This window comes from Sminthopsis crassicaudata, chromosome 2 (assembly GCF_048593235.1).
Source record: "Sminthopsis crassicaudata isolate SCR6 chromosome 2, ASM4859323v1, whole genome shotgun sequence".
Taxonomy (NCBI): Eukaryota; Metazoa; Chordata; class Mammalia; order Dasyuromorphia; family Dasyuridae; genus Sminthopsis; species Sminthopsis crassicaudata.
The window spans coordinates 514,278,960-514,292,446 of NC_133618.1; positions in this window are offsets into that span (position 1 = coordinate 514,278,960).

Genomic DNA, 13,487 nt, shown 5'->3' on the forward strand with positions numbered 1-13,487 from the left:
TTTAGAAGTCTTCTGAACATGTAAAGAAAACTGGGGGAGAGGGGAGAGGCTTTTAGAGGGTTGTATGGGTTGGGGAGTAGATGGGGGGACTTTTGGAGAGAGGTGAGGATTAAGATTGGAAATGGGGGAATAGGAGGAGGACTCTTGAAGGGATAGATGAAGTAGGGGGTGGGAGAGGAGGGGAGAAGATAAGGTAACAGCGTAAAAAGAGACATTGAGAAAGAAAATAATGAATAAAAATAAAGGGAAATTCACAAATAGTAATTATAATTTCAAATGTGAATGAGATGTTTATAGCAGCTCTTTGTGGTGTCAAAGAACTGGGGAATGGCTGAACAAAATATGGTATATAATTTTGATGGACTACTACTGTGCTATAAGAAATGATGAGGTCAATGATCTTAGAAAGGCATGGAAAGACTTGTATGAAATAATGAAAAGCAAAATGAGCAGAAACAAGAGAACATCTTATGTGGTAATAGCAATATTATTTTAAGAATGACTTTGAGTGACTAAGTCATTTTGACTATTATAAAAACACAAATTAAAAATAAAGGTTATATGAAGAAATACACTATCTGTATCTAGGGTAGGAACTGATAAATAGAATCATGTCTAGAACAATTTTACATAAACATGACTATTTATGTCTAAAAGTAGCCATCTCCAGAGTGGGGGTGGGGAGAGAAGGGGAAAAAAGAAATTTACTTAATAACTTGTATGTTTGGAGGGAATAGCAAGTTGTATAGGGTAGTTTCTTGTATAATTATCTTTTTTATTGAACTATGTTATGGTGCTATTTATCTTATTCTGTGAATTGAAAATAAAATAAATTTTAAAAGTAAAAATGGGTCTGTGGACACTAGTCTTATGAGAAAAGATGCTGAGCCCCCAGAAACATCTGACTCAAAGCAGAACATGATTACCTGAAGAGCATGTACATGTCTATTTATAAGGCCAAATGTTCTTTCTCAACAGTCTCTGTTTTGTTGCCATGGAAATTATCCATTGCTCTGTCCAATTAGGAAGAGGAGCCTTCCAATGCTATGAAACCCAGACAACAGCTCCAAATTGTCCAATAGCACACCAGGGATGGACAGGGGTGTGGATAACTGACAGATAGACTATGATCCTTATACCAGGACTGGGAGACATATGCCTCCAAATTGTCTGGAATTGTTTGATTAAGCACATCTATTATTGTCTGGGGTTAGTGAGCTAGAACAAAGTATGAATCCTATAGGCTAGGAGGGCATATGTGTAGACTATCAGGAATTGGATTTGAATTCAGCTTCTGCTACTTAATTCCTGTCTGTCTTTGAGCAAATCACCCCCTTCCCTGGATTTATATTTCCTTATGGTGAGAGGGGGGCTAGAAGGACTAAGCAATCTCTTAGATCTAAATTTCAGATCCATGGATTTAAAAAAAATATTTTAATAAATATATTTCAATGTAACTATTTTCTTTTACAATCTCATGTATTTTATTTTATTCATATAAAAACATTCTGAGAATAGGTCCAAGGACACACATACAAAATGTTAATCACTCTTGACTTAAGGCATCTTTCAGCTCTGACTATGATCCTTAGTTTTCTCAATTAGAGAGCATAGTGGTAATGAAAGCAAGGCTGTCCCCAAATGGGGCAGTTAGCTATGCTTCCTGCCTCCCTTGACCCCCATCTTTATCATTTAGATTGTAGCTCTGATCCTGAATAATTCTTTTGGAGATTTATACTATTGGCCATGAAGAGACTTGAAGAGACAATGTAGACTGAGCAGAACAAATCCAGCCGCTGTGAAAGGAAAACAGTTCAATCTTCAAGCCCTAGAGAGAAAGATTGCATGTCAGGTTCACAAAACACAGAATCATAGAATCTTAGAGCTGGAAGATCTAAGAGTCCAAAAAACCCTTGCATTTTTCCTTTTAGGCTATGTTTTCTCTAGACATCTGCCTAGTCTGCCTTTCTGAACCTCTTTCCAGCATCTCTGACTAGTAGTTTTCATGCTATACTTTATTTCCTCCTACCCCCAATCTTCTCACCACTCCCCTGGCACTGCCCAAGTATGCTCCCCTGATGCTACCTGCTCCAATTTTCACTTTCAAAACAATCATACCACTGATATTAGAATATTCCCACTTCTTCCACTCATCCATGGCTTCATTTATCATCTCTGTAGTTTTCCAAACCAAATACCCTTCCCTGGCTACCACTTGAAGCAGAAAGATGATCTAGGGGATAGAGGGCTGCTCTTGGAATCAGGAAAGCATGTGTTCAAATTCAGCCTCAGCTACTTACCATGTAATCATGAACTTTATTTGCCACAATTTCAACTATAAAATGGAGATAATAATGATACCCATCTCCCATGACTACATAAAGATCAAATGAAATAAAGTGCTTAACCTAATGTCCCGCACACAGTAGCCACTTAATCAATGCTTTCTTCCATTTCTTCCTCTGTTGTGTAAATTCCCTCATAGTTGCCACTTCATAAATGCTTGCATACTTTTGCTCCTCTACTGTGTGTCTCCCCTCATTAAAATTATCTTTCTTGACAGTGGGGACTATCTTTATCTTTGTTTTTGTATCCCCAGTGCTTAGCACATAGTAAGTACATTTTTTTTCCCCAATTCACTTATTCTTGTAACCTTGCAGGATACAACTTAAAAGGCAAGAAACCAATAAGATATACCTCATGGCTCTCCATGAAATGCTTAGTCCTTGTCTGCAACCTCAAGTAACCTTGTTAAATGAAATCCAAAGTATTTACACTGAAATGGAAAGGGAAGGGGCAGCTAGGTGGCGCAGTGGATAGAGCACCAGCTTTGAATTCAGGAGGACCCGAGTTCAAATTTGGTCTCAGACACTTAACACTTCCTAGCTGTATGACCCTGGGCAAGTCACTTAACCCCAGCCTCAAAAAAAAAAAAAAAAAAAAATTAAATTAAAAAAAAAAGAAATGGAAAGGGTGGCAAGAATATGGAAGAATTGGAATTCTGGATGAGGAGCACCATCATTTATTGAATGATAAAAACCATAAATCTTTGCTTGTGTGAAATAAAATGGGCCAATTAAAAAAACTGTTGCTTTTAGCATTTTCGGGATATTCAACTTCTCTGGAAATCTGAGTTCCCCTAAATAAAACTGAGACACTAGGGATCCTATAGATCTCATTAACTGGCAAGGAATCGTCTCTGGAACATCCCCTACAAGTATCCATTCAGCCACCAGTGAAGATTTCCACTTAAGGAGAACTCTATCAAGGTAGCTCTTATCAACAGTAATTATATTGAGTGTAATTCTACCTCCTTGTACCTTTTTCCTATTGGTCTAAATTATATCCTCTAGTACTAAACACAATAAATCTAATCTATTCCATTTGTCAACACTTCAAATATTTGAAAATAAACAGAAACGTTCCCCCTTGATTTCTCTTCTTAATGTTAAATACTTCCTAGTCCTAGTTTTCTCACCTCCCCTCCAACATTCGTCATTACCTTTTCCTATCATCTTAGCCAATCTCAGAGTTGTCTTAATTTGCATTTCTCTGTTCAATAATGATTTGGAGCATCTTTTCATATGACTAGAAATAGTTTCAATTTCATCATCTGAAAATTGTTCATAATATTTGACCATTTATCAATTGGAGAACGGCTTGATTTCTTATAAATTTGAGTCAATTCTTTATATATTTTGGATATGAGGCCTTTATAAGAACCTTTGACTATAAAAATGTTTTCCCAGTTTCACAATAAGTGTTAATAAATGCTTGTTGACTTCTGGTGTCAGGGTGGCCCTCATGAAATAATTAGTAATTTAAGCCATTTCTATCTATCCTCTTTTTGGGTAAGTGGATCTTTTCTTACCTGGATGAAGGCAGTGAGGTGGCACAGGAGATAAAGTGCTAGCCCTGGAATCAGGAGAACCTGAGTTGAAATTCGCCCTCAGATAATTATTAGATGTGTGACCCTGGACAAGTCACTTAAGCCTATTTATCTCAGGTTTTCTTATCTGTAAAACAAGTTAGAAAAGCAAATGAAAAACTACTCCAGTATCTTTGCTAAGAAAACTCCCAAAGGAATCATAAGAGTTGGATACAATTGATCAACAAAACAAAACAACTAAACTGCATCATCTAGAATGGATGATACTACCTGTTAGGAGTGATAAGATCTAGTTGGTTAAAAAACAGTCTCTTTTCCTAGAGCTGCCTTTCATTTTGGAAGACTTGCTTGTGCCTATACAGTGGAAGAAAACTAATGAAATGCTAATGATCATTTCAACTCTGGCCATTTTCTTGCTACTTACCTTGCTGGCTGCTTCATCCTCTGGGGGAACTTAATTTTTTTTAGCACTGGAATTCAGCTGTTTCTGTCCTCAATGTGTTCAATGGCCTATTATATCTAGCCATCTTTTTCCATGCTTCACATTTCACCTTTGCAGTGCTCTACCCTAGACCAAAACTTCTTAAACTGTGGATCACAGCACCATACGGAGTCTCTTAACTGAATATGGGGGTCACAAAGTTATGATTTATAATCAGTAAATGTTTGATTTGCATGCCTATTTTACATACTTATATACCCAGGGTAATGTAAAAATTTCCCTGAGGAGATAAAGTGAAAATAAAAATTTCTCTGGGGGAAAAAGGAAAAAGTACCACTCCAACCACAATTGAATCAGTATTGTTATTGCTACTTGAAATGTTGTTGTTGTTGTTTGTTCTTCTTTTTTGAAGAGGACCATGACATCAGTGAGGTGATGCTATGACATGCAAGTATATCAGATTTAAGTGAGGAAGTCACCTGCCTCACTTTCCCCTCCAGAGTCATCTGGGTTCAGTAGCAAGATATAGATCAGGATGACTGATCAGGCTTTGGATATAGTGGAAGACCCTGGCCTTTTTAAGCTCAGATATTTAACAGGTCTCAGTTTGACTAAGACTGTACTCATTTAGTGATTAAGGCTAGATAGCAATTGAGGTAAAGCATCTCCAGTTTTACCTAGTTTAAATCAATCAATCAATCAATCAATCTGGGAGGGGAAGAACCTAAAAGGAAGCCTTTCTACTCAAAGCAGAAATAATTGCTATTGACATTTCATCTGAGTCAATAAGGAGCAATAAACAATCAAATATCCTAAAATTCCACTCACCAAACCTGGTACTTCTAAAACCAAAACACCCTTACCTAGCCATCAATATGTGTTTTTTCTTGTTAGAATATAAATTCTTTGAGGAATGTTTTACTGTTGTATTTATATTCCTAATGTTTGGTAAACAGTAAACACTAATAAATATGTTCCCTTCTTTCTTTCCTCTCTTCTTTCCTCCTTCTTTCCCTTCCTCCATTTCTTCCTTTCTTCCTTCTTTCCTTCCTCCCTCCTTCCTTTCCCCCTTCTCTCTCTCTCTTCCTTTCTTTCTTTCTTCTCTAGTACACATGATATATGTCCCTTGAAGAGCTTGTCACTCATTTAGATTTCTGTTGCTAGGACTCCTGGTAATGTGAAGCTTTTGCCCATTAAGAACTGGTTGTTTCCAAAGGGCTGCCTGCTGAGCCAATCTGTTTTTTGCAGCTGTCCACAATTATGCCTTGTTGATTCCATGAGTTATTAAAGTGTGTCCTCTGCCCTTTCTATCTGCAATGACTCCACTTGAGCTGTTTAGACAAAAAAGGTTTGAAATTTCTACTATATTCTATTTTCTGTACATGCCTAGCTCATATACAGGAATACTTCAAAGTCCAAAGAAGGCATAAGGCCCTTGCTACAGATAGCTGACCTTTCTGACCCATCAGCAGACTGTACACTTTGTGTTGTTCTCTCTAAAAATGCGTATAGTTAATTGTTAGGATTACCAGGTGAGAACTCAGGTTGTCTGGACAGTGACAAGGTGAGAACTCAGGTTGTCTGGACAGTGACAAGGTGAGAATTCAGGTTGACTTGACAGTTCTCTGGCTCAGACCTTTGGTTTGGGCCTTTAAAGGGAGTTTACACCTTAGATAACTATAGAGTTCAAACAATGCCTACTCTAACAGTATTGGGACAAGGTCACAAAATGATGCTCTTTGGAACCAAAACTAATGAAGATCAATGTAAATATAATTTGCATAAAATTCATCAACTATAGCAATACACATCATAAGAGATTGTTTATAATGGTCAATTAACATTTATTAAATGTCTACAATGCCAAAAATTACAATGAGCTGAAGTTACAATGGAGGGCAAAAAATAGTCCCTGGTCTCAAAGAGTTCATGATCTAATGGGGGGAGACAACATGCAAATAACAATGTACAAACAGTATATAGTATATAGATTTCTGAGGTTCCTTTCAGCTTTAACATTTTATGAATGCATCCTAGATCTATCTTTCCTTTGTTCTCAAGGCCATAGAATCTCTGAACAAAGATATCCAATTAATTGGTAGGAAAGTTGGAAACACTGACCCAAGACCTATGTTTCTTTATGTAGAGCTACCTTTGGTTGTTGTTTACACACACACACACACACACACACACACACACACACACACACACACACACGCACCATTTTAGTGCCACAATTAGTAAGTCCACTGATTCAGATTCAGAAATCCTGAAATCTACTCAGGAGCATCCCTTTCTTCCCTGACCACTTCCTATGATGAAGACAGTTCAACTCCTTTCACTCTTGCTCTTTCATTAGGCAGAGAAGGCAAAAACAACCTGCTTCTCGAGGTATATACCATTGCACTATCAATTAACAGGCCATGGGAATCTTGTTAAGTTCTTACCAGGCAATGTTGTTACTTTTGTTCAGTCTTTTGACCATGTCCAACTCTTCATGAGCCCATTTGGGGTTTTCTTGATAAAGTTACAGGAGTGATTTGCGATTTCCTCTCAGCATGCCTCAGGGATTATTCAAAGGTAAACTCTACAAATCACTTTCACACACAAGATTTCATTTCTCACTCACAACCCTGTGAGTGCCACAATGTTGTTGTTGAGTGGTTTCAATTGTATCCAATTCTTCATGACTCCATTTTGGGGTTTCTTTGCAAAGATACTGGAGTGCTTTGTCATTGTCTTCTCCAGATCATTTTACAATTGAGGAAACTGAGGCAAACAAGGCTAAGTGATTTTTCCAGGCTGAGACTGGATTTGAAATTAGGTCTTCAGACTCCAAGTCCAGAACTACCTAGCTGCCCTTACTGGGCATGGAAAGTCTGAATTCTGTTATTGGTTAGCTGTGTGACTTTTAATAAGTTGTTTAACCTGTTTGATTTTCTCATCTGTAAAAAAATGGTGGAAAATAAATAGCTCCCTTTTATATAACCCTTTAAGGATTGCAAAGCACTTTACATATACTAATTCATTTGATTCTCTCAATTTAGCAACGAGAAAAGTTGGGTGAGTAACTTGTCCAGGGTCACCCAAATAAGTAAAGTATCTGAGGCAAAATTGGAACTGAGGTCTTCCTGAATCTAAGTGTTAACATTATTAACTATGCAGTAACAGTGAGATCACTTGGGGCATCTAGGTGGCACAATGAATAGAGTGTTAGAACCAGCAAGACCCATCTTCATAAGTTCAAATCCAGCCTCAGACATTTTACTAGCTGTGTGATTCTGGGCAAGTCACTTAACCCTGCTGGTCAGCTTTCTTATCTGTAAAATGAGCTGGAGAAAGCAATGACAAATCACTTTAGTATCTTTTCAAAGAAAACTCCAAAATGGGATCACAAAGAGTTGGATATAATTGAAACTAGCTAACAACAACATTGTCTCATTCACAGGGTTGTTTTCAATCTTAAATAAAATTTTGTACATAAAAGTGATTTGCAAGGCATACGACTTTGCATAATCCCTGATGCATGGTGGGATAATCAGGAATTTGTTTCTATATGTTGTCCAAATGTAAACTGAGAGGGATTTGAGTAAGTGTATAGAGCGGTGGAAAGAACATTGGATTTGAAGAAATGACAAGAGAAGTGACAATTATAGTTGTTTTTTCCCTCTTTGTGTGACTTTGAGGATGCCATTAAATATGTGTGTACACGTGCACATGTGTGCGTGCATTTCTGTGTGCATATCTCAGTTTTCTCACCAATATAATGAAGGGTCCCTTCCAGCTCTAACACTCTAACAGGGATAGGAGAGCTATTCCTTGTAGGAAGCAGCAGAGAGCAGCAGAGAATGGTTAATATTGGTTGAAAGCTGTGCAGAAGCGAAGGGAAAGCAGCATATAACCCACCCAAAGGATTGTCTTAGGCTCCAAGGGAGGTGGAGGGCTGATCGAAGGGCAAAAAGCCTAAATGTATGTATGTCCTTGTTCATCTGTCTGTCCATCCATCCATCCATCTATCTTTCATGGTACTTACTGTATCCCCCAAAACTGGAAGGGTAGCTGGCACCTCTAACCCAGATTCCATTACTGATCTACATGGAAGCTTTGACTTGTTCCATTTTTTAGCTAGGTCAGCCCATCTCTCTTTAAGCAAGGCAATGACTGCCCACTTCCAGGGGCTCACTATATTGGTGCCACAATTAGTAAAGATACCTGATCGCCTTTTTAGTCCACTGAAGTTCAGAAAATCCTGAGCTCAAGTGATTCATATCAGCCTCAGATATCCCAGGAAAAGTGATTACAGGTATGTGTCACCATGCCTACCATGGGCAGCGTTCAGTCCTTTACAATTGTGGTTGGTCACATTGGTCAGAGTTCTTAGTCTTTTAAATGGCTAGAGATAGAAAGGGAAAATCATTTTAAAAGAAAAGCACTAAGGGAGTAAGATGATATGGTTAAAACCCAAGAAGGGCAGGAACTCCCACCATCACCACTCACAAAATGTTACTTTTCTCTTAAATTTCAGTTCTGTATCTCCAGATGCTTTCTAGAATTAGCTTCTCTAACTCAGTGTGTCAGAACCCAAACCTTCCCCAGCACAGTACTCTGTTCATAGTAAGTACTTAATAAATATTTAGTCAATTGTCATGAATTATTCTCAGATCAACTCTTCCTCTGGACATTCCCATTTGTGTGAGCAGTAACACTGTTTTCCCAGTCATCCAGATAGGAAAATTCAGAGGAACTTTGAATCATCTCACTCTTCAGTTAAGTCTGAATGCTCCTCCTCCTCCTCTTTCTTCTTCTTCTTCTTCTTCTTCTTCTTCTTCTTCTTCTTCTTCTTCTTCTTCTTCTTCTTCTTCTTCTTCTTCTTCTTCTTCTTCTTCTTCTTCTTCTTTTTCTCCTTCTTCTTCTTCTTCTTCTTCTTCTTCTTCTTCTTCTTCTTCTTCTTCTTCTTCTTCTTCTTCTTCTTTTCCTCTTCCTCCTCCTCCTCCTCCTCTTCCTCCTTCTCCTCCTCCTCCTCTTCCTCCTCCTCCTCCTCTTCCTCCTCCTCCTCCTCTTCCTCCTCCTCCTCCTCTTCCTCCTCCTCCTCCTCTTCCTCCTCCTCCTCCTCTTCCTCCTCCTCCTCCTCTTCCTCCTCCTCCTCCTCTTCCTCCTCCTCCTCCTTTTCCTCCTTCTTCTCTTTCTTTTCCTTCTTCTTTTTCTTCCTTGACCAGCTTCACACAACTAATAAGTGGTTGAAGCCAGTTCAGTTCTTTCTGATTCCTGGCCTAGAACACCATCCACTACACTGCCAGCTTACAGCATCACTAGTTCAGGTCTTTATTGATACACAAATGAATCCTTAAAATAACCTTTTAATTGCTCCCTTATCTTGAATATTACTCCCTTTTATTTTTGTCCCTGCTATCACTTAATTTTCCTAAAGTGGTATTTCAACTATTTCACATTCTGCTGAGATACCTTCAATGACCTTCCATTGTTATTGCATAAAATTCAGGCTTTTTCATTGAACGAATGAATGAGGCAGAAACAAATTATAAATTACTACCACAACCATCATTTCAGCCCTTTTAAGAAAAAGAAAGAGTCAGTCTAGTTCAGGCCCTCATCATCTCTCCCTAGATTATCACAATAGCCTCCTAATTGGTCTCTCTCCCTCAGTTTCACCTCATTCCGATCCATCCTTCACTCAGCTACCAAAGTGATTTTTCAAAAGTGTCCTTCTGAATATGTTCCTTCCCTATCATCACTCAGTAAGCTCTAGTGGTTTCTTATTATCTCCAAAATCAAATATAATATCCTTTCTTTGGTATTTATAGTTCTTTCTGCTATAGGAAGAATGGCCGCATGTGTAGCAAAGGGCCCACATGGCTGTTATGTGGCTTGAAGGGAAGAAGAATAGACATTTTTAGCCTTTTCTCTCTAGAACCTTCTCTAAGGGAAACTAATTTCTGCCAGGAGGAGAAGCAGGAAATTGGAATTGGAGGCCTTCCTGCTTTACTAAGAGAAAGAAGTTCCTGGGCTAGGATTACATGTATCTGATCTCTTAATATTTTTCCTCCAGGGGATATTATTGGTTTCATGTTAACTATTGATTGCTTTGTCATTTGGATGGGAAGGGGGAATCCCAATTTCTATATCCAAAGTTTGACCTCTTTCCCATTAAATACCAGTTCCACAATGAGCACACATAGTAAACAACAAATAAATCCATTTATCCAAACCACAGCAAAACAGAAATACACATAGGAGAATATTTTTCAGATAATACAGAGAGAAGGAGCTCTCTCATTAAAAAATGAGGTAACAACTCAACCAAGAGAAAGTAGTTTCAATCTCACCCAAGGGGAAACTCCCCGAAATCTCCAGTAAAGCAAGCTGGAGATGGGACATAATGGAGACCACTCCCTCCTTTCATGTCCTCTTAGAATCTTTCCTCCAATGACCTGAAATGGTGTTGGTCTCTTCCATCTTTCTTCTTGAAGCTGAAAGTCAGAAATGCTACAAGCAATTCAAAGCCTAAGGAGTCACAAAGAATACTGGGACTCCAAGAGTTCCAAAGAGAACTGGCCCTGAAGGGTGCTGAAGGGGCACTGGCAAAAACTGGAGCTCTCTGGCTTCTCTCCAACTCCTCCATATCCCTCACACAGGGCTAGGGCTTTCATCTCCATTAATAAGGAGAGAGTTCCATAACAGTGAGCTTTGGAACAGCGGTTACACTTTCTATCTTTCTGGTCTTCTTAAATCCTGTTCCCTTTCCTACATTTTGAAGTTAGTGACACCGATCCATTTGCTGTTCCTTTCCTCCTGTCTCTCTATCTTTGTATGGGTTGTCCTCAATGAGTAGAATATTCTGCTCTTTACACTTTGCCAGGAAGAAGCCTGCTTGACTCCCTTCAAGACCCAAACACCACTATAAGAGTTCTTTCTCTGGTCCTACTTGCTTGGCCTGAGATTGTTTGAGATTACTTTGTTTTGTGTCTATGCTATCTATCTTGTAGGAGTTTAGTCATTTTCATGTGTGTCCTTCCCATTAGAATGTGAGCTCTTTCAAGGCAGGGACTGTTAGTTGTTGTTTTTAACTTTTTAAAATTGTTAGTATTGTCACAGTGCCTGGTACATAATAGGTATTTAATAAATGATTATTGACTGCTGTAGTAAGCTTTCTAGCATCACACAAACTGATTTTATTGGGGGGAATGAAGCAATCAAATCCTGCATCCCTCCCTCTGTTATCTAACCTTGCTTCCTCTTGTTTCAAAGTCATCCTTGCTACTTTAAGGAAGGGGGTGGTGAATAGAAGGTGAGGCTACCACAATGACAGAGATATAGCTAGCATCTCGAGAGAACAAGAAGGAAAATTCACCAGCATATTCTCATAGTTGAATGACATTGTAGGTGGAAAGGGAGCCAGCCTGCTTTGCATTGGGTACTCCCACATCCACCCAACTTCAGCCTCATGCTCGAGACCTGCCATTGCAGCAAAGTAAGTACAACTCAGATTTCTTCTCCAAAAATGAGTTGTTTACCAGGCCCTTGTGTCAAGTGGGGTGAGATGGTTGTGTGCCCATCACTCAAAGGAGGGTCAGTCAGTGGTAAATCTAAAGTCTTCAGCAAGGGAACATGGTGTGAGGAAGAATGCAGAGATGCAAATATTTGCCATATTCATTGTTCTTCTAGGCCCTTTTTTCTCCAACCTGTTAAAGATCAATATGTGGCTTGTGAATAAGGATCATGCTTTCTTTATATCTTCATGCTTGTTCTTTCCTGTTTTAATTAAGGAAACTAGAGATGGTTACAACCCTATGGGGGATGGGGGGGCAGCTAGGTGATCCAGACTCATCTTCCTGAGTTCAAATCAGGCCTCAGACACTTAGCTGTGTGACTCTGGGCAAGTCACTTAACCCTGTTTATCTCAGTTTCTTCATCTGTAAAATGAACTGAAGAAGGAAATGGCGAACCACCCAAATGAGCTCATAAAGAGTCAGGCATGACTGAAAATTAACAACAATCTTGTGAGCTTTTAAAGGTCAGAAATCCAAATCACCAGAAGTTCAGGAGCTGTTGTTCATAGTGATATTTGCCAGAAATAATTGGGGAGGAAAAAAGTTCTGAGCACATCTGCCTGGCCCTTCTTAGTAGCAACAAAGACATAGTTTCATCCCAGTGTACATTTGGAAGTGAGCTTGTTGGGCAAATGCTTTGTAAAAACTGTTATGTCATAGATGGATCATAAATTTTAAGTTGAAAGGATCTTAGAAACCATTTAGGTCAATCCCTTTATCCCACAGAGGAAAAATCAGGCCTAGAGAAGGTGTCTTTGGCCTCCAGAGGAAAATGACAGAACTGAAATTTGAATTCAGACCCTTTCCTTTCAAATATAAAACTATTTCATATTGCATATTATACCCCAAACAAGGATTATTAGATTAGAAACTAGCTGTGTATCATCAAATAAGAATAATTCAAAGAATGACCATGAAGGGCAAATCCTATTGCCCAAGGGCAAGAAAGGTAACTCTAGATCTTTATCACATGAATAAAATTGATCTTGCTCATTCCTGATACCACCAGGAAATTCATCCAAATGAGTTTGGTGATCAGTTGCCTAGCCAAGGACTTGGTGAGGCTCAATAGAAATTGTCTTATTGATATAGTTAAGGTGAGAGACTCAAAGAAATTCCTGCTTTCCCCATTTAAGAATTTTATAAGCCATAGACAGAAATTGGGCAATAGACAGTCCTTTTAGAGTGGAGGAGACACTCTTTTGCTAAACAAGCCTGTACTATTGTCTTCAAAATGACAAGCCATCATGTATCTTACTTCCCTCTTCCTTATATTTATGTGTACTGAAAAGTAGGAGAGGACAAAAGAAGTTTCTTCTTCCCTTGCCTTGGAACTGAGAATCTAGCAAAAGACCTCCTGAGATTGGTTCATAGCTAACTCAGAGTGAAGAGCCTTACCTTCCAGGTAAAAGCCTTTTTGGTATCAGCTTGAGTTTACTAAGCCTAGGAGGGTGATTGGCTTGCCCCTTTTTACATATAACAGTCAGGACTGAGTAGGGGGGAAGTGAGAGGGAGAAAATCATAAGCTTATAGATTAGGAGTTTGAAAGGATCTTAGAAGTCTTCTCCTTCAACCCTTTCATTATATA